Source organism: Physeter macrocephalus, chromosome 20 (assembly GCF_002837175.3).
Source record: "Physeter macrocephalus isolate SW-GA chromosome 20, ASM283717v5, whole genome shotgun sequence".
NCBI lineage: Eukaryota > Metazoa > Chordata > Mammalia > Artiodactyla > Physeteridae > Physeter > Physeter macrocephalus.
Genome location: NC_041233.1, coordinates 115,706,962 through 115,730,264, shown reverse-complemented (window position 1 = coordinate 115,730,264; position 23,303 = coordinate 115,706,962). Strand labels below are relative to the sequence as shown.

General features: G+C 38.8%; 1 long non-coding RNA gene across 5 annotated transcripts in view; it reads left to right on the top strand.

Moving 5' to 3' along the window:
* LOC102988496 (uncharacterized) overlaps positions 1 to 23,303 on the top strand; it is a 132,864-nt gene that overhangs the window by 31,336 nt on the left and 78,225 nt on the right. Inside the window, exon 3 of one of the 5 annotated variants that reach the window (XR_008616159.1) lies at positions 19,800 to 19,858. The exons of the other annotated variants lie outside the window; for them this stretch is intronic. This is a non-coding gene — a long non-coding RNA (uncharacterized lncRNA). The remainder of the gene's footprint in view (positions 1 to 19,799; positions 19,859 to 23,303) is intronic. 5 annotated transcript variants of the gene reach the window in all.

Genomic DNA, 23,303 nt, shown 5'->3' with positions numbered 1-23,303 from the left:
TGGCTTCCACTGTTTCTCTTAAAAGTCTGTGGCCATTTTTATCTGTACTCTCCTATAGGTAACATGCTTATCTTTTTTTCTGATTTCTTTAATATTTTCTCTCCTCCCTAGTTTTCAGTTTTGTGATTATGGTGTTGTTTTATCTATTTATCATATTTGAGATTATTTCGATTTTTCCATGTGTAAACTTTTGGTCATTATGTCTTCAATTTTTTTTTCATTTCCCCTCTTCTTCTGGACCTCTATGTTATGTACCACTTTATATTTTGTTCCAGGTAACTGAGACTCAGTTAACTTTTTTTCAGTCTGTTTCTCTCTATGCTTCATTTTGGAATTTTTTCTCTTGCCACGTCTTCAGTTTCACTAGTCCTTCCCCTCCCCCCATGTCCAATCTTTTTTTTTTTGAATTTTATTTTATTTATTTTCTTATACAGCAGGTTCTTATTAGTCAATTTTATACATGTCAGTGTATACATGTCAATCCCAATAGCCCAATTCATCACACCACCATCCGTACCCCCCGGGGCTCCAATCTTTTATTAAGCCCATCCATTTAAAATTTCCTGTCAAATATTGTATTTTTCTTCTCTAGAATTTCCATTTATTTTTAAAAAATATATCTTCCACTTCTCTTATTATTTGGATCATGTTGTTCTCTGAATCCTTGAGCATGTGTGTAATAAGTGCTTTCAAGTCCTTGTCTTCTACTTCTGTTATCACTGTCATCTCTGGACCTGTTTCTATTGATTGATTTTCTCCAGGTTATGATTCGTATTTCTCTTCTTCTTCCCTTTTTTTGGGGGGGCGGTACGCGGGCCTCGCACTGTCGCGGCCTCTCCCGTTGTGGAGCACAGGCTCCGGACACGCAGGCTCCGCGGCCACGGCTCACGGGCCCAGCCGCTCCGCGGCACGTGGGATCCTCCCGGACCGGGGCACGAACCCGCGTCCCCTGCATCGGCAGGCGGACTTTCAACCACTGTGCCACCAGGGAAGCCCTTTCTTCCCATTTTTAATTGCAAAACTTTTCTTCTTGGAAATTTTTGATTTGGTGGTAGATAGTGTTAATGAAATGACATTAATGTTCTGAATGTGGTTTTTGTTTGTTTGTTTTTTGTTTATTTTTCCTTTAAAGAGTGTTGAGTTTTGTTTTCCTGGAAGGTAAGTGCTTTTCAGCAGAAAGAAGGAGCAATCGTAGGGCTCACCTCATTTGTTCCTATTTCATCAGGGATCACAGTGCTGTGCTGCCCATTGCCCAGTGTCTAAAAACAGGGAGGGTTTTTTCTATATTTTTTTCTATTTCCCTAGTAGCTTACGGTGAGAGGGCAAGTCCTAAATCCTATACCAGTTACTCCACCATGATGGAAGAAAAAGTCTTAAATACATGATTGAGTGATGGTCTGGCTAAATAAAACCAATCCGGTATTCTGGCTTACCTACCACTGTATACTCTGAAATTTGAAGATACTGTCTCATGACTATTTTTCGTCTGTGTAACCATGAAAAGTAAAAGTTCCACTGGTGTTTGGTCGGGAGTTTTTACTTAGTCAGCTCTTTGGCAGCTGAGGCATAATGGTTAAGGACATTACTTCAGAGTCACAGCACTTTCGGGAACACACTGCAGAGTTCTGTGATAAAGGGCATGGATATGGCAGGTGTGAAGAATGAGGACCATTATGCTATCAATCTGCCGTAGCACAGCTCAAACCATTGACGAAAGAAGAGGGCAAATTCTGAACTGGCTAAAACTGAATAAAATTCTGCCAGCAAGAGGAAGGAAACACAAGTGAGAAATTTAATTCAGTTATAGGAAAATGAAGAAAATTAATTTCTTGGACATTGGTAAAGAGCATGAGCTATAAAATCAGGCTGCTTAGTTTCAAATTCAAGATCAGCCACTTACGGCTTATATAACATGGAGACCTTAAAATATTTACTCTTTTAAGCTACAGCCTTATTATCTACAGGGGATAATATGGTAGTTATCTGAATAGACAATGGTGAATTAACTGTGATAATGTTTATAAAGTTTATTTCCATGTATGTGACATTGTAGGCCAGGATTCAGCAAACTTTTTACATAAAGGAGCAGAGAGTAAATAATTTAGACTTTGACAGCCATAAGATCTCGGCTGCAACTATTTAATTCTATTATTGTAGTGTGAAAGCAGCCATAGATAAAACATAAGTGAGTGGGCATGGCTGTTTTGCAATAAAACTTTATTTACAAAAATAGGCAGTGGTCGTATGTGACCTGTGGTCCATAATTTGCCAACCACTGCAAACCGTAATTAGTGGATCTCTCATCTGTAATTCCATTTTAAATTACTGGAGTTCAGGAACCATGTCCTTATTTTGTTGTATTTTTATATCTCCTAGCCAGTGGCTGACATAAGGTAGGTGCTTACTCAATGATTTTTAAAATATAATTATTTATTGAACTCCTACCAAGCACCAAAGCACCGGTAAAATGCCTGCTCATATTCTGAGCTTTTCTGTCCAAGGAAGCAAGGTGGAAATTCTACCTGAAGAGTTAGAAAGGACTGAGCCCATTCTAATATAAACAATCCTGCAAATAAGCTTTATTCTTCCAGCATTTAGATCACTTATGCTTCCTTTGCACCTTGCAGGAGTAGTTAACCTGTTCCCGGTGCCACCAGGCCATGTTTTAAAGCCTCATTATCTGGCCCCATTCTCTAGACAGGACATTACAAGTTTCCTTGTATGACCATTTCACTTTGAACCTAATGGAAGGGTGGGTTCAGTTTCTGATCCTCTAAGCATTTGAGCCAGGACACTTTGTGTAACTCTACTATGTTCACGATGAGGAAAGCAACGTATAATGTCTGATGAAGAGGATATCCTGTCCCTGCCCTATCCCCCATCCCTGCCTTCACACGCCAATCACGCAACTCTGCTTACCTCAATAAATATGCCCTGATGGGATTTTTGACCCTGAGGTTCATCCTTTATCACAGGATTCTATTAACTTCTTCACCACGATATTTTAGAGAACACATTAGAAAGTCATTTTCATCTTTAACTCTCTTTACAGGTAAAATAAGACAATTACAGCATTATAAAATGGTCATTTTTGCTCACATTGAGACAGAGGGAGTCATTGCAAAACATCAGATTAATTCCATTGCTATCCTTGCCAATGAAGCAAGGATATTTAAACTCATAAATTTTTCTGTGCATGTTCCTTTGGAAAAAAAAAAAAAAGTAAATGGCTACATCACAAACACCGAACGCCCTATTCCGGTGTCTCTAAGGGTGTTTGCTTGTGCATGAGAGAGACAGAAGCTATAATATAAACACACTTAAAAACCACTGCATCTTCACTAAGGCAGGGTTGGCACCACTTAACTGGCTTCCGTCATGTGGTAAAAATGACTACTTAGCCTTGTTTAAAATCAGAGCTTCCTATGTTGGCTGTCCATGCCGATTCCTCCTAGAGAAGCAAAAACAATGCCCTGATAGCTGAGACGTTAGGGATGGGTGTTGATGAAAAGATTTCCTTGTATTATTTTCATTAGGTTTCCTGCTTGCCTCATCAATGCTTGATAGACTTGGGTGCCAAAAAGTGGAGATTACTTTTATGGAGCATCTTGTGTAATTATTTCCTCTAAAATTTGATGATCTTCACCTTAATGATATAACAGAGCATGGTCTTTACTGCAATTAGAAACAAATGGGCCGGGATGTGCGTAATCACAAAATGCCCTAGGGAAGCTAGTTCGAGGCACTCTCAGATAAGCTCATGTCCATCTGTGGTCATTGTCTTCCAAGTTCAAGCATGATGCCACCACCGCTGTGTTGATATTCTTGCTATCAGTGTTCCGGAAGATAGTAATCTTTGTTCCAGTATGTAAATAGGATGTATTTCTACTTTATATTAGCCGCCCCTGTCTTCAAGTTCTTTGAGCTTCTCCCTTGGCCTCATCCTACTACCTAAGCAGCCCCATTTACTCCATACTGGGGTGTCTCAGCTACAGCATTTTTGACATTTTGAGCTGGATAAATCTTTGCTGGGAGTAGTGGTGGTTGTCCTGTACGTTGTAGGATGTTTAGCAGCCGCCCTGGCCTCCACCCACTAAATGCCAACAGCTCATCCTCACCCTCCTGTGCTGTGACAACCAAACGTGTCTCCAGATAGTACCAAAGTTCCCCTGAAGATGCTGGGCACAAAAGTAACCCTGGTTGAGAACTTATCGCTATATACTAAGTTGATTTTTCTACCAGTGGTTTCCATAACCACATAAATTCTGACATAGTTTATCATTTATCATGTCCCTAAATAAGCCTTTCTCTCAATACATCATTTTAAAGACAAGGAATGGAGATCCAAGGCTATGAATTCAATTAGCCAAGATGACGTAGCTCACTGATGACAAAGCCAGGGCTCGACCTCATTTCATCACAATGCTGCTTTTCACGTGCCCTGCTCCTGTGTGCTCCATCACAGAAGGTAGTCAGCAAAGAGGTGCCACATCTTCTGCTCTGTGCTATACCCCAAACCATCGTTAAGTAGCTAAGTGAATTGGTTATCCATTCATTCATGCATTCAACAAATATTTGAAGGGCTCCTTTGTACCAGGTGCTATAGTAGGCACAGGAGATATAGTAAAGAGCAAATGGGACTAAGTCTCTGCCATCCTTGAGGACATATAAAACAGGTCAGGTGGTGATCAGTGCTGTAGAGAAATTTTAATCTATAGAGATTGAGAATCATGTAAGGGTTGTGATTCTTTGCAATCCATCTGGATACCTGAGAGAAGAACATTCCAGGCACCGGGAAAGCAAGTGCAAAGGCCCTGAGATGCAAGCGTGCTTGGCATGTTGGAGACCGTTACAGCTGGAACACAGTGACCCAGGAAGGGAGTGGCAGGAGATGGGACTGGAGAGGGGACAGAGGCAGATCACGTAGACCACAGAGACAGACGGTGATGTTGATTTACTCCGAGATGGAAAGGTAGCTTGTCAGGTTCAGATCCCAGCTCTGCTACATACAGTTGTATAACCTTGGGAAGTCATTCAATTTCTCTGTTCTTAAGTTTCCTCCTCTGTAATTGAGGAGACTTCATGATACTACTTGAAAAGGCTGTATAAAGTTTTTAAAAGTTCACTTATTCAGAGTACTTAGAATAGTGCCTGTAAGTACTGGAAAAAGTTAACGGTTTTATTAGCGACTTTTAAAATGATCATTCTGGCTGCTGAGTGTGGAATAGATCAAGGAGTGGAAAGGAGTGTGATGTGGAAACAAGGAATAGTTAGGCATTTATTACAATAACCCAGAGTATCACAAAGGATGTGTAGAGAAATGGCCTGAGTGTTCTGGATAAAATTACCGATGGTTCAAGTTGTAAAGCTTAAGAGCAAGTGAGAGATCAGGGATGACACAGCTTCTTCAACTCAGTCAACTAGAAGCATGGAGTCGCCTGAGATAGGAAAGACCGGGGAAGGGACGAGTTTAGGGTAGAGAGTTAGAAACACACTGTAGAGCATATTTATTATGAAATGTTATTTGGCATCCAGGTCTGCTGAACAGTCAATTGGGTTCATGAATCCGCAGGTCAGGAGGGAAAACTCAGCTAGACATACACATTTGGAAGCTGTCAGACCACACAAGCTCTTTGAAGCCGTGAGGCTGGAGGCAAAGACCTTCAAGGGGCATCGTGAACAGAGAAGGAGGAGGCCGCAGAGGGAGCTTGGGAGGCTTAGTCGTTTATAGAAGAACAGTGTGAGTAGGGGAAAAGGCTTTCAAAGTACAAGTGGATACTCTGGAATCCAGTAGAAGAGAGTGTTCCAGGGCAATGGAAGGGTGTCCAATTCCAGTAATGTCGGACCAAGTATATAAACAAAAGATAAAAACTATTTTCTTAAATGCCTCAGAGAGCTAAAAGGAAAGTGGTCATGGTTTAATCTGCACAGATGCTTGGTGTCTCATTGTATTCTAATTCGAATTTTTTGATTCCTTTTCCATCAACGCCAAATGATGAACCCAAGATCTGAGACCTGTTTTATCGTGGGCATTTGCTGATTCTGGAGAAGGTGGCTGAGAGGTTAGGAAGCTGACTAGAACTTTCAGAAGCTCCACAGACCTTCCATGAGACACACACTAGAGTTCACGGTCCTCCAAATGGGAGTGGGGTGTGGTAAACCCTATGCGCTTAGCTTTGTACACCAGTGGGCTGTGTTCTAAGAGTTATGATGAATCCCCACAGGGAATCTGCTCAAGTTCTGCGACTACTCTCAATTTATTGCTGTAATTTTTAAGAACATATTTGGCACACAATAAAGAATGCCCTGGCACACAAAAAGAAACCCTTTTTTTTTTAAAGCAGAATTAAATGTCAGTAGAAACAGATCCATGGGGAATTAAAAATTATTTAGCTCCTTGTGTTTCAGTAAATAAAAGACAGGGTGAAGACATTGGAAAGATAAGTGTAAAATATAAAAGAAGATAAAGCAGAGTTGAAAAAACAAGACCAATAATAGCAAAACTAAGAAACTAATAGGCAGGTTTAAGAGCAGTTTAGTCAGAGCTAGAATTAGTGAAGAAGAATAAATTATACATAAAGAAATACAAAAAGATACAAAAGGTTAGGAATATGGAATGGAAGGTGACACACATACGGAATGCAGAGAGTAGGTCTAACCAAAAGGTATGGTAATTCCAGTAGAAAAGAGAGAGAGAAGAGGACAGAAGAAAATTTGAAAATAGAATGGCTAAAATTTCCAAAACTGTTGAAACATAAAAATCAATTGAAGCAGGATACACATGTAGGATAGTTTTACATGTACACAAAAGAATAGCATACTAACAATTTTGAAAACCAAATATAAAGATAAAATATTAAAGCACATAGAGAAAAAATAGCAAATTACCTTCAAAAAGAGCAAGGGATGAACCACCTGCTGACTTTTTAGAAGACACAACGGAAACCAGAGGAAAAAGTAGTGCTGAAATTCTTTATGCCAACCTATAGTTTTGTCAGTGGGGATAGCCTTCAAGAAAGAGGATGAAATAAAGGTACGCTCGGATAAGTAAAAACAGAGAATTTATCGCCAGCAGAAGCACCCTAAAGAAATACCAGAGTGAGTTGATCAGAATATAAAGTTCACAGCTGCAAATAAGGAAATGCAAGAAGGGATACAGAGCAATGCAAAAGAGGATTATGTGGTAAATCCAACTGAATATTGGTTGTATGAAACAATAATCATAATATGCCATGGGGTTTTAAATGTATTTCACTAAAATATATTAAAAACTAAAAGTGTACCATTTGGAAAGAGTTAAATGAAATCAAAGACACCTCACAGGTACTGACCTTGTCCACAAAAGGGATAGAAATACAAATCAAATTTGACTTTGATTGGTCAAGAATGCATCCTGTTGTCTCTAGGTGACCTTAGAAAATAAGCAAATATTATATAACCATAGTGTTTTTATCTAGTGAACACGTTAGAAACAAAGCTATTCCCCTCACTGCTTCAATCCTCTAACCCCTACCAATCTTCACCCAACTTCTCCACTAACTAAAGTGTTTCCAAAAAGAAGTTGTGATCAGCAGTTCCAAGCGAGGGGCCTGGTTTGTGTCAATAAAGATGGAGAAATGACCAGGAGACATAACAACCTAGAGGTCACTGACAAGCGTTATGTTAACGGCATAGGAGGGTGAAACTTTAATTTGGAATGAGTTTAAGAAAGAAAGGGAGGAGGGAAAAAGCAGACAACAAATACAGACAACTTTGGGGGAAAATTCTTCAGTAAAAGGGAACAGAACCTGAAAAGACAGAGTTGAAGACAAGATCAATGCCGAGTTATTTTTTTAGGAGAGTATAGGATGTTTTTGTGCTGATGGAAATGATCCAGCAGAGAGAAAACCTAATCCTGTAGAGAGAGTGAGAGAAAATTTCGGGAGCAGTAACTTTGTGAACAAAGTGACGGAATGCAGTGCACAAGGAAGGGGTTGACTTAGGAGGAGACAACTCATCCATCAAATCAGGAGCAAAGGCGGACGGCTGCAGAGCCACGTAGCTTGGTGGATATGGGTGGGACCATGGAGGTTCCTTCCTGATCGTTTTTATTTTTGCAGTAAAATAGAAAGAATAAGATAGAATTGCCAGGCAGCACTAAAAGATCACCAGTATAAAGTAAGACTAGCCAGCCACGCTCCATGTCTTTCTTCAACAGCCTCGATGGAAGTTTAAAAGAGAGGGAGAATTAAGCAGGTTGGATTTCTCCTTACTTCTCTTAACAGCAGCGATAACTTCCCCCCAACACTATTCCTAGGCTATTAACTCCTATCAAAGAACATCTTAGATGCTACACTTTCTGAGACAAAGCCCTACAACCACACCCCATCAAACTGAGCTTAGACATAAGATCTGAGTTTAAACATTACATTGCATTTTCACAATTAATGGCTTCCCACAAATCAGAAGCTCTTTGCAGACATGGACTTCTTAGTCTGTAACCCTCCTCTCTCACCACTACTTCCATATATTTGTGGATTAATTTAATTACTAAGTGAATGAGTAAATAAACAAATCAACAAATGTGCATCTACTTGAGGCAGAGACCAAGTTAAGGATTTAGCCTTGAGACTGCAGTTAGAAATAGAGATACAGTTCTTCCTGGTGAGGAGGAGTCTCTGGGGAAAAAAAAAAAAAAAAGAAAACAAAAACAAAACAACCGTTGCAGGAAGACTCTAACTTATCAATGCATCCCAATTCTTAAGAACATAGTGAGTAATACATTAGTAACCGGTAGCTCAGTGGAAGCAACTGGACATTTATGAGTTAATCCCAAAAAGTGAGATACAATTCAAGTTAAAAAAGAAACTAGCAATGGTATCAGGATAGATTCTGGATAAAAGCCAGTTGTCTCTGGTAGTTTTGCCTGTAAATTGACCATTCGACACCTCTGTTAATTGTTTCCCCAATTTCAAAGTGGTTACAGTACAGTCTCAGTTGTTTATATAAATGAAGTCATTAATCTTTGGCAAGAAACTAGAAACAATGACGCTAACTCTACCTTTATTTAAATTCTGTTAAACATCTTTGGTTTCTATGTTCAACTGTTTATTGGTATCTAGGTAGTTATTTCATTAGCTACTTGTTTAATGAAGCCATTTATTACTGCTCAGATAGCCATAATCAAGGGCATCATACAAATAAAGTATGAAAAAGATTAAAAGAATTCATCAGCCAAATATGAGCTCCTATACAATGGAGAGATTTATTATTTCAGGTCTGGTATTGAGATTAGCCTGACTGACTTTCTGGCTTTGAATCAACAATCTATTATCTCATTTTGAGATAAAATCTGGTGAGCAATAGTCATATCAGTTGTTTTGCAGACATAATCAAGAAAAGGTATATTCATTTACCTACCACAGCACCTGGCAAAACAAATTACTGCAGCAAGATGCAACATACTATATATAGTTTTTACTCATTAACCTTCATTCTATGCTAATTTTCTGTGCTGTTCCAGGTTTTAAGAAGACTGGAGTTTTGGATTATTATGTTATTTAGAGAGAAAGTGGTTTCTTTTTTTTTTAGATTTATTTATTATCTTTTTTTTTTCTTGGCTGCGTCGGGACATAGTTGAGGCATGCGGGATCTTTCATTTCCGCGCTCAGGCTCTTTGCTGTGGGGCGTAGGCTTCTCTCTAGTTGCGGCGTGTAGGTTTTCTCTTCTCCAGTTGTGGCACGCAGGCTCCAGGGCGCATGGGCTCTGTAGCCTGCAGCACGCGGGCTCTGTAGTTTGCAGCACACGAGCTCAGTAGTTGTGGCGCGCAGTCTCAGTTGCCCCACGGCATGTGGGATCTTAGTTCCCTGACCAGGGCTTGAAGCCACGTCCCCTGCATTAGAAGGTGGATCCTTTACCACCGGACCACCAGGGAAGTCCCAGAAAGTGGTTTCTTTTACATTATGACTTACCCCAACAAACCATAGTGTTTTGGAAAACACTTACCTATGAAATGCTGGAGAAAAAGAATTACTCTCTTTTCTTTGTTTTTTCAAGGTAATTTTTAAAAGGAGAAATACAGATAATAATAATTAAAATGTTACACAGCTTTATAAGACCAAACATATGGCCAACATATGTACATTTAAATGATGTACGCATTAGCAAATGATTGTAAAGTTAGTGCAAAGTTATTTCTACTTCTTTGGTCCTCAGTTGCCTACACGATAAAGTCTGCATCCTGACCGTGGCATGTCTGCCTGAGTTTCTTCTCACGAACAGTTCTCCGTACGTTCGGCCCCCATATGTTCGGCCCCCGTGGCATGCACAACACTCTTCACCCTCCATATCGTGTTGTGTTCCTTCCGTGATGGAACCGGCTCCATTGCTCGCTCTCAACATCTGAGTTAATTTCATTTAGAAGATGTTTTTCCTAAGGAGGAAAAGAGCATGGAGGTTCAAGGAATTAGGAAATAGAAGAGCAGGTGGTGGAAGGATTAGTATGCACTTAAGTTGGAAACCAAAAAGGGAAACTCCAAGGAATTTAATTTGATTTTAGCACATTTTATTTCATGTGGTTTTAATTAATCAGAAGAATTTGGTACCTAGAAATATAGGGTTATATAAACCAAATTATATAGTGTAAGCTAAGGCTCTATACACTCCAAGTGATTTTTTTCACATATAAAACTTGAGTCTCTTTGCCAGTTGGAAATATAGGTGGATCATTAAATGTTTACACCATAATATCACTAAATCAGTTGGTTAAGTGAGGTATAAATAATGTCACTCAAAGGAGATGATTGAGTTTTCCCCATAGTAATTTTCAGTAAACAGTTAGACTGGGGTATTAGAAGGCTAAATGATTGAGCTGACAGTTTTCAGTCTCAGACTTTTATCTTCAGATAATGGCTTTAGAAATGAAGGATATGCACAGATTCTGTCAGGAAAGTGATGTGGCAGATTGACGCCTTCACACGGCTTATTTTTATAACCGTAGTCATACACCAAACTTAGTTGCTATAAAAGCACAATAGCTCAACATTTTATATATTTCTAGCCCATTAAAACCATTTTCAAAATTCAAGTAACTGAGTTTCATTCAAAATATGTAGCATATAACTATACCATCTCATTGTTTTATTCGGATATCTTTTTGTACGACGAGTTAACAGTTGAGAATGGGCAAGTCTATTTTTTTCTTCAAAACTCTTGAACAAAATTGGAAACTCGGAAATATTATTGACATTTTTATTCGACTTAATTTAAGATAATTTCTTTCACAGTCACATAAGCTCTCATTTACACTTACAAGCTGAGAAAGCTGCCCCAGAATAAATCCTGCAAAGCTCTGATACAGAAGTATTTCAGTTCAGTTCAACTAGGATTTCCTGATTCCAGTGATGGACACTGGGGAGATTCCAAGAGGATTATGAGCAGGGCTCCTACCCTCGAAGGTTAATCTAATTGGAAAGACATAGCATACATGCATGATTCTGTTTCATACATGTTTACGTGTTGAGTACCATGTGTGGTGCTGTAATGTAAATTAATGTAATGGTGTGCTTGAATAAAGGTTCAATGGACAGGAATTTATTTAAATCTGGGGGAAATCTTAATAGAAAAGGAAGAGTTCTGAGTATTGAAACTATAAGGCATAAAATAAGATGTTCTACTGTTCAAAATCGCAAGAAATTAGATATCAAAGCCAAAACAAAGGAAGTCAAGGAAATGGCACGATGGCTCAAAAATTCAAGAACATGCCGCTAAAATAAATTCGTACATATCAACAGGTAAGAGTAACATTATGGGCACAGCAAAATCATGTGTTACTGATCTTAAGATGGGCAAGTCTGCAAAAAAGGATAAGAGCTTAAATATTTGGAGGAAAAAAGATTATTGCAGGAAAGAAAACTTAGAGGGATGCATTATTTTAACTATTCTGTAACCTACTCTCATAAAACACACTCAAAGTGTGAGGCTTCTCTAAAAGAATCACACTGTTTTGACTGAGTTAAGAATATTCTATTTCAGCAACATAGTTGAAATAGTTGTGATGAAATTCTGTCCTATGAATGACCTCTTTCAGGAAAAAGAGTAAAAGAAAGCTCAGAGATTCTAATCATTTCCAGAATTGAAAAGGTGTCATGTAAGGGAGAGGAATATATGGCCAAATGCAAATTTATTAAATTAGATAATTCAGATTTCCAATTTGGACTCAAGAGTATAAAAATAAAAATAAAAATAATAATATGAACCACACACTCTTCTTATATATATATATATATATACATGTACATAAGTATATGTTAGATTCTAGTATATATTCTACTACATATCTATAATATCTATTATATTCTAATATATTCATATAATGTATATATTATAGGACTTACCTCAAGAAGTAATTTTAAGGATTAAATGGTTTATATATATTTAATCCTTAATATTATTATGTTAATGTTTTATATTAATATCTTAATTTGTTTAGATTAATTCATTCATACTATATATAATATATAATAGTATGTATAATATTTTATATATATATATATTTAATCCTTAAAGCAAGTCTCTGAGGTCAGTGCTATGATTGTCCCATTTGCAGAGAAGAAAAGAGGCCTACAAATGATAACAAAGTGCCTAGACCACACAGCTGGTAGGTATCAGAGCTGGGATTTTAATAGAATTGACCCTCCATATCCATGGGTTCTGCATCTACGGAGGAGTCAACCAACCTCAGATGGAAAATATATATTTTTTTAATATTCCAGAAAGTTCCAAAAAGCAAAACTTGAATTTGCCAAGAGCAGGCAACTATTTACATAGTAGTAACAACTATTTACATAGCATTTAAATTGCATTAGGTATTTAAAGTAATCTAGAGAAGATAAAAAGTACAGGAGAGGAGGTACGTAGGTTACATGCAAATACCGTGCCGTTTTATGTAAAGGACCTGAGCATCCTCGAATTTTGGTATCGGGGTTGGGGGGTCCTGGAACCAAACCCCTGCAGATTCTGAAGGACCACTGTATAGGCAGTCTGGCTCTAGAGTATGTGCTTTTCACAAGTATATTCTCTCTCTACATAGCAAATTGTCTCTGAAAAAAATTCTTATTTTCACTAGCATGGACTCACCCATATTCCTGCTAGTCCCTGTAACTGGAAAGTGTGTCTCCCACTGGCCTTTTATCACTAGTCAGTACCTAACCATTTTTCAGATATCAGGTCAAGCATTCCCTGAACTTCTAGTCTAAATCTGTTTCCCCTGTTATTGCTCATATAGCTGTATATGAGCTCATCCAGACCAATTATTTTCCTCAAAACACTTATATAAGTTCATAGTAAGTCATATGATAATTTGCTTACAATCTGTCTCCACCACAAGACTGCATGATCCTGTAGTATAGCACCTACCACTATAACTGGTGCGTAGTAGGAATTCAGAAATATCTGTGGAATAAATGAATAGAGAAAGGAAGGGAGGCAGGAGGGGAGGAAGAGTCACCCATTCTTTAAAAGCTGAGTAACTTCTGCAGGAAACCCTCTACAGCTCCCCCGATGGAGGTGGTCAGTTCTTCCCCAGTGAGCTCACCTCCCTCGTACCTCCTTGTGCGCTGTTTTTTCAGGTCTGCTTTGTATTATCTTTAATTCATCCATACCCACCTTCCTCACTGTAATGTAAACCTCTGGAAATCATGAGTGGTGACCTATTTTCCTTTCCATTTTCTGCAGTGTTCACTCAGTATTATACTGAATAGCAAAGTGACTGAGCTTTCTTACTGAACTGAATTAGATAAGATGATGATAGCTCTCATGCATAATTTGTCCTTCTTTGGGCCCCAAATTTGGAAGGAAACATGCTGGAAGGCCTAAAAAGAATTTGTATGCTCTGTTACAGTTAATTCAGAAATATGAAGTTCCATATGTACCTTGCCTGCACATGCTGTTCTCCCATTGCAAAAGTCCCATTTAGCAGGAAAAAAACATTCAAATATGCCAACTAAATACACCATCTTCTGTCTTTAAAATATAAACCACATGCTTTTCATGTTTTAACAGACTCTGGACTCCATCAGCAACTTTGAGTACAGTGAACTTAGAGTACCCCCAGGTTTGGAATTTCAAACACTTTGTTTGGTCGTATACATGTATTGACCCATACTAGGAATTCTTTCCCAGGAGTGCTGATGGGGTTTCACGATTAGTCCACACTTTCTCACCTCATTGCTTTGTGGGCCAAAGCATCTGGGAGATAGATAACCACTAAGCTAGGTCTGCAGCCTGGGGCCAACGAACAAATCACCATCCAGTGTCCTCCATGGAGGCAGAAACCAAACCAACCAACTGCGTCTCATTAGCACCATGTCCTTACCAACTGGGCCAACCCACCCACGCTGAATTCATTCAGCTGTCGACAGGAAATGCCATATTAGAAAATCGGCTCACCAAAATCCCAAAGAGGGACTGAAAATTTGGAATATTTTTGGCAGACTCTAATTTAAAACCAGAATTTGGAATAACGGAATTAAGATAGAAAATGCTGGGCTTCCCTGGTGGCGCAGTGGTTGAGAGTCCGCCTGCCGGTGCAGGGGACGCGGGTTCGTGCCCCGGTCCGCGAAGATCCCACGTGCCGCGGAGCGGCCGGGCCCGCGAGCCGTGGCCGCTGAGCCTGCGCGTCCGGAGCATGTGCTCCGCCACGGGAGAGGCCGGGAGCCTGTGCTCCGCCACGGGAGAGGCCGCAACAGTGAGAGGCCCGCGTACCGCAAAAAAAAAAGAAAAAGATAGCAAATGCTACCCTATACGTGGTCAGAAGTAGTGTTTTCAAAAGATAAATTTTTATCTTACTGCTATCTAATTTCACAAAGGTCAGAAATAAGAGACTTGGTCATTGAATGCTTGCTGTCCAAGAAGCCCAGGGCAAAAGGGTGGTTGGTCAACAGCCTGCGCTAGTTCCTTAGTTGTTTCAGATCCTTCTGGCAATGGTGGGTTGCCCTTCAAGGACTATGACTGAGAAAATTTCATCCTGTTCTTTCTATTAGGACCTGTGATCCCTTACTTCTATCTCCATTCCAAGGTCTAACAGACAGAAGTCTACTGGACAAGGGGATAGTTAATCTCAAAACAATGTCATCTACCCTCCCATTCAGATGTTACTCCCCTTCCACCCTGAAGTCCCCATAAATTCCCACAAGAGCCCCTGCCTTAACTAAAGTCTGTTACAGCTTTGCCTGCTCTCTGTGAAGGCTAAGAGGTTTGACTTTCAAACGCTAAAAAATAGAACATTCCAATCTTGCTTCTACTCCAAAAAGAAAGAGATGTCCAGCTCCCTGGCATCTTTAAAAAAATAGATCTAAAAATCCTGCAATTGTCCTAATGGGTACTATGTGTGCATCAATTGGTGGATTATATAAACCGGCACTGGTGTTTTAGAAAGAGATAGCAGCCCATCCAATCACTTCAGTTTAGACATTAAGAAATCGAGTTTGCACAGCTAGCTACGGAACATGGGCCAGAGTCCACTCATGAGAGATGCTCACCTCATGCTCTGTCCTCAGCCTGATACTATGACCTTCTTGAATAGACTCGGAAGGAAGCTAACAGTAGGTTTAATCTGCTAGCAGGTAATGAACGTCTCACTGCTCTCCGTGAGAAAAAGGTCTCAGGAAAAGGGAAAGAGAAAAGAAAGGCCAAGTGACACATGCATAGTGTGAAGGTAATTTGTAGCAGAGCTTCAGCTAAAATCTGAGCCTATTAATTCTTGCTGCCTTTATAGAGTGCTGAGTTAAAGAGCCCCTACTGACAGATTTAGAGATAGACGTTTGGGTCTCCACTGGAAATTGTGATCACACTTCTAAAGCCCAGAATAGACTAAAGCCCAGAATAGACAGCCAGTCAGGTAAGCAGCAAATCTTACACAATGAGGTTTTTAAAAGATGGCACATTTCTGCTTAGCGTGACACATGCTATGCCAAGTCCTTTCATTCCAGATCTTGGAAGCTAGAGCCTGATGTCCTGCGGGATGATTGTTCTCCTCTGATTGCTCCTTACCTCACGTTCATCTACAGACGGCAATGAAAGTGCTTATTCCGGCTTTGCGCCTCGAATTGAGAGTCCCCTCCAGCAATCGAATAGAATTGTAGGGGGAAGAAATCGCATAATGTTATTATAATAAATGAGGGCTACCTGGGGTCTCGTCTCTTTCCAGCCAAATACGAGAACCTTGCTTTTCAACATGAATGATATCCTAAAGCCCAAACTGCGTTGAGTTGTTTCATTTTTCTGGTCCTCAGTGTACTGATAAAGATTATTGATTTTACTGTGGTGTGATTTATCTATATTTGATGCCATAAACAGACTTTTCTCTAGGAAATAATTGTGCACGATGGCCATATCATTCATATTGCAAGTGCTTCATTTATGATAAATATTCTATGAGCAATTCCACATAATATTGGCTAGAAGACAAAGTAAAAAATTAAAAGGGTGCTTTGTACTTCCTACTTTGGCAAACAGTGAAAAACATTTTAAACTTTTAAAGAAAAAATACTACAAAGATTTCACTGTAATGAGGTTAAGATGCATGCTTAAAATTCTTTTAGTTTAGGAACCGAAACATATAACAATGAAAATTAAAATGTTATGTAAGAATACATCATGGTACAAATATAGCTGTTTCAATAGTGTACTTTTTAAAAAATTAACATGTAGTTTATTTACAGCATTGTATTTGTTTTAGGTATACAACATAGTGATTCGATGTTGTTGTTATTGTTGTAGATTATATACAATTTAAAATTATTATAAAATATTGGCTATTTTCCCTATGCTGTATAATATATCCTTGGATCTTACTTATTTTATACATAAAATGTACATATTTTGTACCTCTTAATCCTCTCTCCCTGTCTTGCCCCTCCCCCCTTCCCTCTCCCCACTGGTAACCACTAGTTTGTTCTCTGTAGAACTTTTTTTTTTTAACATCTTTATCGGAGTATTATTGCTTTACCATGGTATGTTAGTTTCTGCTGTATAACAAGGTGAATCAGTTATACATATACATATATCCCCATATCTCCTCCCTCTTGCGTCTCCCTCCCACCCTCCCTATCCCACCCCTCTAGGTGGTCACAAAGCACCGAGCTGATCTCCCTGTGCTATGTGGCTACTTCTCACTAGCTGTCTATTTTATATGTGGTAATGTATATAAGTGTATATAAATATATATATATATATATAAGTATATATATATATAAGTTACTCATGTAACACAACCAAACGTCTTGTTATTATTTATAATCTAACTAACCAGTGAATTTGCTTGTGATCCCATATATTTTTCTCTAGGTCATAGTATACATAGTAAGCTATCATTACTTTAAAATGCTGAATTACTTTTTTCATTATATTACTCTTTCTGTGGTTGGCTCTATCTTTGCTTGTCTACACAATTTCTCTCCTGTTTTACATTCCTTTCTCAAAATATAACCCTATTTATAACAATAAACATAACTTCTTCTATTTGACAAATTTCACCATAGCCAAATCAGGCAAAAATACTTCTGTATATATAAATATGCCAATAATTGATGTCTGTCTGTGATCCATTCTGGGAAAAAAAAGACACAGTATTTACAGGAAACTGTTAGGTATTATCATTTGGCATAAAAGTCGCCCAACTGAGAAAATGCTTATCTGTTATCATTGTTTCTTAAGCCTATTAATTCAGTTCATGACAAGAAAATATCCTACTTATAAAACATCCAGCATATGAACATGCTTTTCCTTTTGAGTCTTGAGAAAGACAAAAGTAATCAAACTGCTTTGAATTTCAAAAAAGAAAACCGTGTTCGTGAATTCAGATAGTGAAAGTAGTTAGTCACAAATTTTAACTCTGCAGTAGGGCATGAAGATGAGACTTGAAATGGACTTTGTACAACACTCCACGGACACATTGCTGAGATTTTTCAAGCTTTGCTGGTCACGTTGCCGTTTAAAATAAATCTGCCCTTAACATTGACTCAGAGATCTTTAAAATAAAAAAAAAAAGACAACTCTTCATAACCCCAAATCATTCTTACTTTTAAAACAAAATTATTTGCTATTATAATTTCTTCTTAGGCAATGTGAATAGAGATAACACTGGAAATCTTTTTCCAAAGAAATGAGATTTCCTCTTATTGTGAAGATGAAAACACTCCCTCTTAGTCACAGTGAGTGGGGGGAAAAATCAGTCATTTGATTGTTTCTTGGTTTTAGGTGTGCCTTCTAAATTGGATGGCATTCTCAGACACTTGGGATACGTGACAATGACTTCCCCTAAACAGTTCCTAAGTACTAAAATAATATAGATTTCAGAATCTATATTTGCTCCAACTTAGTGAAAAGTTGGATGATGGAAAACAACATATAAAATGGCTCCTGGTGGCTCAAAACAAAAATCAGCTGATAAAAGTAATCCCAAAGAACCAGACTGAAGTTTAGTGTTCTCAGCTAGGTGACATTGTCATTAAACTGGGATTTTGGTTTTAAAATAAGACAGAAAAAAATACATAAAAAATGAAATAAGATAGAAGGTATCTTTGCAGTAGAAGGGAACTTGTTTCTACAACACAAATAAGCGTTCTGATGACAATGGAGAAATATGTCAGTTTTAAAGAATAAATGATATAAATGTCATTTCCTGAGTATAAGACTTTAATTTTTTGAGACTTGTTTTATGGTGTTTTACCGATCCTGGAAAATGTTTCACATGCTCTTGAGGAGAATGTGTATTTTGCTGTTTTGGGGTGTAGTGTTCTACATATAGATGTATATTAAGTCTGAGCACTTCTCTGCATGCGAGATTTTAATAAAGTTTTTCTTAAAAAAGAGGGAAAAAAAATTAATACTGGCTTTCCAACACTTGGGAAAATCTCTAATTTCACTACTGATCAAAATGGAAATTCAAACAACTAGATACCGATTCTTTGCGTTAAAATTAGCAAAGATTTTTATTCCCCCGTTTGACGAAATACCCAGTGCGGTTCAGGGTGCAGCAAAATAGTCATATACCCCCTCACTGCCGGTGGGAGTAGTTTGGTACAACTCTTTCAAACAACAATTTAGCATCCCATCGTTTTACTTTTGGTTCAAAAATACATTAGAGTGTTATTGATAAAAGCAAAAATTAGAAATAATTAAAATGTAACTATTAACAGTGGTATTTATGAAGAGCTCATAGAAACATGGGGAAAAAGCAGGAGACGTTAACTATTATTTAACTGATTATACAGAGTTTGCCCCAGGAATGTGGCAATGCTTCGACATCAGAAATCCTCTCAATATAGCTCACCGTATTGGAGAATAATCACATTACTATGACAGAATATTTCAAAATGTTCAAATATTCACTACGGTAAACTTGCCTTGTGGCTTAACGTACCTTCAAAAAATGGATTGTCTGATCATTTCCCTCTCTTCGGGGCCCAAACTCCGTGCTTAGCAGGGCAATTGAGGCGATAAAGTCGGGTCAGGGTCCCACGAGGCCTTCTGTGTACGTACTCATTCCTTCTCACAAAAAGACTCAGCAGACAACAAAGTCATACAGTAAACCTTGAGGCTGTGGTGCATAAAAAACATTTGAGAAATCGCTATGGGCACTTGTGATTTTTAAAAAGCTCTTTAACAAATTAGCAAAAGTATTTGCTTGTATTGATAGTTCTGAACTCGTGGTGGATACTGTACATTGACTCAGTACCCATTTAAGTACAGTCTGGTAGAATTCTTGAACTACCAAGGTCAGACGGCTGAAAACTACACTTGCTGTGCTTTCATTACAGCTAGAGTTCCGCGTGGGACCTGGCTTCTGCCCAACAGACCTATTGCAGGAGACCTAGAGGTAACTGGTAGACACTGGCTTGTGGTGGTGGAGGTGCGGTTCTTCTGGGCAAGCTGAGGCAGGTGTCAGAGCATCTGGTCCCGAAAGACCTGGGTGCCGAGTGGCAGGGCACCACCATGGTACTGCTGCTCCACGGCGGCGCTGCCGCGGTGCGGCGGAAATTTCTCATGCGGATCTCTTCCCGATTATACAGGATCCCAGCTCAGGTATCTGACTCTCTTGCTGATAATATGTTCTACTAAACCCTCTTCCGCTTAAATTAGCTAGAAGAGAATCTATGGTCCCGCACAGCAAACCGCAAATGATACAGCCATAAACCCAAAACTTCAACAGATATCATAAGTAATGGAGGAATGTTACAAATAGCCTGTACACACTGCTAGATTTAAAATGGGTAACCAACAAGGACCTACTGTATAGCACAGGGAACTCTGCTCAATATTCTGTAACAAGCTAATTGGGAAAAAAATTTGAAAAAGAATAGATACGTGTATATGTATTGAATATAACTGAATCACTTCGTTGTACACCGGAAACTAATACAACATTGTTAATCAACTATGCTCAAATATAAAATAAAAATTAAAAACACACAAACAAACAAACGTAGTGCTGAATGGAAGAAGTACAAAATTTTAAAGGGTAATTTAAATGTGGAGATTGTGACTTCATAAGTATAGAAAGGAAGGGAGAGAGGGGGGCTTCTCAGTCACTTTGCTGGTGACGTTTCAGGTCCTCTGGGCCTCACCTGCTGGGGCTTTGGCCACGTTGCTGTGCCCCTGCTGCTGCAGAGGCCGATTCTGTGGCACGGGCCAGCCTCCCACCGGCACAGCCCGCCGGCACGTCCGCTGTACACGCCAGCTCCCGGCCAGGAGCTGCCCCGCTGACACAAAGCTGTGCGAGACGTTGCAACACCGAGGGAGAGCTGCTCGCCAGTTGCTTTGACCAGTAGGAAGCATGAGCCAGTGGGTCAGCTCTCGCCTCTCTTCCCCGCATGGACTGTTCTGAGAAACAATCATGTATTCAGCTTCTTGGAAGATAGGTTCTGCAAAACCAAATAACCAGATTTCCTTGCTGCCTCACCTCTGCTCTTCTCCTCGCCGCCTCATTCTCCTTTATCCTCACTTCTGTCCCCGGGGATTGCATCTCTTAATAATCCGTTAGCACAAATGCCTCTTCCTCGGGCTCTGTTTCCTGGAGAGCCTGGCTCAGATGGGCAGACAAGCAAAGGAAACTTGTATGACTCGACGCTCATGCGTACGTTGACCACAGAAACATGATTAACTTAACTTTTCCATCTGAGGTTCAGGAAGGAAGGAGGGGATGGGGAAAAGAGGTGGACAGAGAAAGCAATAAGGCATGAAATAGGAAACAGTTACAAAATATTGGCAAAACGAAGTCTTGATCTTTAGTTATTTATTTATTTATTTTGCGGTACGCGGGCCTCTCACTGCCGTGGCCTCTCCCGTCGCGGAGCACAGGCTCCGGACGCGCAGGCCCAGCGGCCATGGCTCACGGGCCCAGCCGCTCCGCGGCACGTGGGATCCTCTCGGACCGGGGCACGAACCCGTATACCCCGCATCGGCAGGCGGATTCTCAACCACTGCGCCACCAGAGAAGCACCCAGTCTTGATCTTTAAAAAGACCAATAAGATAAATCTTTAGCAAGACAGATAAACAACAAAGGAAAGATTTAATTTATAATGGAATAAATAATAATATATAAAACAAATTTTTAATTTTAAAGAGTTATTGTGTGTAACTATACATAAATAAACTTGAAAGTCCAAATAAAGTGAATGTATAATTTATAGAAACAGAGAATGCAGAGGAAAAGAGAGTTTCCTATCTCAATATATAAAGCTAGTATAACTTTGGTAACCAACCGTGTTACAGACAGTACACACAAACAAAAAATATATAACATAATCATCTTACAGGTATGAAATGAAAATCCTAAATAAATTCTTAATTATGCAATTCCAATAATATTTCTAAGTGAAATCTATCCATCTTTTAAAAATTTATTAATTTAAAAAAATTGAAGCATAGTTGATTCATAATGTGTTGTGTTAGTTTCAGGTGTACAGCACAGTGATTGATAAAATTATGATGTGTTTTACATACATATATAATTTTTTTCAGATTCTTTTCCCTTATAGGTTATTACAAAATATTAAGTATAGTTCCTTGTGCTGTAACAGGTCTTTGGTTATGCATTTTATATATAGTAGCGTGTATATGTTAATCCCAAACTCTTAATTTATCCCTCTCCCTCCTTTTCCCTTTGGTAACCATAAGTTTGCTTTTTATATCGTGGGTCTATTTCTGCTTTGGATATAAATTCATTCGTATCTTTTTTTTAGATTCCACATATAAGCGATGTCATACGATATTTGTCTTTGTCTGTCTTACTTCACTTAGTGTGATAATCTCTAGGTCCATCGAAATATACCCATCTCAAGTTTATTGCTGGAAAACAAATATGATTTAGTAGCGGAAATTCTATCATCGTGATTCACCACATTGTCTAAGTGAGAACAACTATGTTACCAACTAAATAGTTGAAGTAAAAAAAAAAGCATATGAATTTTAATTCAACACCCACTTATGAGAAAACATTCTATGAAAATAGAAATAGACGAGAACTTTCTTTACTTGATGTAGACTACCTGCAAAATAAATTATAAGATCACACCGTATTTAATGGAAACATTTAAATTATTTTTCCTTAAAGTTAAGATAAGTCAGAAATACCAGTTCTCACTGCTGTTGCTGAAAACTACTGGATATCTTAAAAAATGCTTGAGGACCAGGAAGAGATAGAAATGTGGTTTGATTTAGATAGAAAGAGATCACATTGCCCCTGTTTCAAGATGACACGGTCATTACTAGGGAAATTCTAAACTCATAGAATTTCTCAACAGATGAACTTTTAGGTTTAATAGCTTACGAAAGAGTCTGACTCCACGGTTTCGATGTTTGACTGCTGACAGCTTTGAAGCCTAAGCCCTCCCTCTTCATCCATGCCCCACCTGGGCGCGCTGGTAAGAAAGCCCTGCTGCTCTCTGCTTTGATGCCGACAGGAGACTCAAACCAAATAAGCCCCTGCCCCTGTACAGACCCGCACAAGCCAGTCTCCCTTCCCGGGTGAAGGTACCTCTGCATCCCAGGGTGGTCACAATAGTAAATGGGGTTGACAAGTTCAAGATCATTATGCTAAAATCAAAAATGCAGTAGGTCCTTGTTGATTATCTATTTTATGTATAGTCGTGTGTATAGTAGTGTGCTACTGTATAGCACAGTGAACTCTACTCAGTACCCTGTAATAGCCTATATGGGAAAAGAATCTGAAAAAGAATAGATACCTGGACATGTATAACTAAATCACTTTGCTGTACACATGAAACTAACACAATATTGTAAATCAGCTAGACTCTAATAT